Below are 2,316 nucleotides of genomic sequence, written 5' to 3'. Positions count from 1 at the left end.
GAAAAAACAACGAAGGGTTAACGAGAAAAGGACAGACATCGCGAACCCTTCGTTCTTTTTCTTACCGCACTTAAAGGGTTCGTGCTACAAAGAATCACGCCGTGAACTTGGACCAATGCCGGCCCCCAAATCGCTATTCTTATCCACTACATTATATATCGCTTTCGACGCATGCGGTCGAAAAAAGTGTGGCCTTCGAGACTGAATTGTGTTGCCCAGAGAGAGTCGTTGCAGGCGCGTGTATTTGACCCTCCGCCTCTGACTACAGATCAGACTTGCGGTGCTGATGCGTGTGATGACGCTTGTGCGCTTGTGACTTATCTCAGTTTTGTCCTTCTGGCCTTTTTTCTTTTGCTAGCTGTTGCTTTCACGCTCCTAGCTTGATTACATGCTTTCTTGTTTATAGTTTGTTTTGTTATAGCTCTTTGTACAACTGCATCGGTTGTTGTAGCTTACGTCTCGTTTAAAGTGCACGTTTTCATTGTTCACTCGACTGTGCGCCTACATTTAGGTGCATTTTAAAGAACCCGGGGTGGTCAAAACTAATCCTGGGTCCCACACGTGCCTCACGGTCAGATCGTGGTTTGGGCACATTAAACTACAGAATTTAATTTTTTTTTATCATTATTGATTTATATTGACGTCTGCAATGTGCTAAAAATGGAGGGCGTTGGGAACGAATGAATGAATTATTGTACTGTTGCATCGGGAATTGTTTCTAAGGTGCCTTGAATGACCACGACGCTGGTTGTAGGTCCTATGAATTCCGGCGAGAGGCGACCCATGGCCGAGGAAACGTTCGGCAGGCCCGTGCAAAGTAACGACGATAGTAGCGACGACAACTTGGACGAAGACGCGCTAAGTGACCAGGAAGGATTCACGCTGGTAAGTCCAGCTCGGTTCCGATCAGCTTTCAGCGATTCCTTATGTGCCATATTCGACTGGTCGGCTTTCGAGCGCTCTCACGATGCGTTTTGCATTCGGCGATAGTCGAAATCAGTCGTTAGGAATACTATTCGCCTGGTTAGTTTAGGGCACTTCAGAGCGCGCCGCTCCAGCTGGGAGCTCTCGGAGGCAATCCCATTGCCTCCAACCTGTGAGAGTGTGGGAGACTGGAGAAATCCTACAGAAACTCGATCACGAGGCTTACCTGGTTGCTCTGGGAGCAGCCATAGCGCATTCGGATGGGGCAGGCGTTCTCTGGCTCCGATCTCGAGAGAGCATCGCATTAGGTCCGCATCGCTGCAGACTGGTTAGGAGCGCTGTAGCAATCAGTCGAATGTACCATTAGAGTGTCGCGCTTCTGTGTGTTTGTGATTGTGTACGCTTGTGTGCGCGTAGTTGGCGTTTGTATTATGGTTTTCATTTTCTTTTTTACCCATCTTTCCTGCCCCCGCCTGCATTTTTTCCAATAATAAACCCTTACCAATTGGGTCCTTGTTATGCTGGTGTCGTTCCGGACTCGCACATGTGCGCCAAATACTTTTCAGCGTTGAAGAAAAGTAACACGTAAAGCTGGCTCCTCCCCATAAAGACTAGCGTAGAGGAGAAGCCAGAGTTTAAGAGACGCGGGCGCGCGCTTTTAAAAGCGAGTAGCTTTGGCTCTTTCGCCCGTTTCGGTGGCGGTCGGCGGTGGTCCGGGCTTTCGCCGCCAGCACGAAGGCGCCGATGCAGAGGGCGCATGCGCAAATGACTCGCGAGGGTCATGGCGAGGGTGGTGTCCAAAACCGGACGTCTATGACGTGCAAAGGCGTAGCGTTTAAGATCGCCATTTCAAAATCCAGAGGGCGCCTGAAGACAACACGCATATGACGAGTCGGCCTATATGCATAGCAACCTATACTACAGCTACAGGTGGGCTGGTTAGCGGCTCTCTTTTCTCCCTGTGGAAATACGCGATGAAACAACTAACGATACCTAAAATAGTCTCACTGCGACAAATACTGGCTACGGCTACCTTTCTTTTAAACATCTATTCCCCGTTTGCCCCCCCCCCCCCCCCACCCATTTTTTCTTTCGTCCAAAGGACGGCTTATCCAACATCGTGAAGGTCGTGCTGGAATCGTTCGCCGAGAACCTGCAGGCGTCCCACCAGGCTCTGGACACGCGCCAAACCTCGCGGCTGTTCGGCGAACTGCTCGGAGCCTGCGGCCAGTCGTCGGCAACCACGTTCGCCGACGTCCTAGACCACACGTGAGTTCGTCGTACGTGGGCCACGTGAGTTTAGGTTGTTCGTGTTCTCTGTGTCCCGTAGACAAAGGCTGCAGAGCGTGACGACACGAGGATAGATGCGGCGGTACCTTCGTCACATATTCG

Source organism: Dermacentor andersoni, chromosome 9 (genome assembly GCF_023375885.2).
Source record: "Dermacentor andersoni chromosome 9, qqDerAnde1_hic_scaffold, whole genome shotgun sequence".
Classification (NCBI taxonomy): Eukaryota; Metazoa; Arthropoda; class Arachnida; order Ixodida; family Ixodidae; genus Dermacentor; species Dermacentor andersoni.
This window is presented reverse-complemented; position numbering follows the sequence as displayed.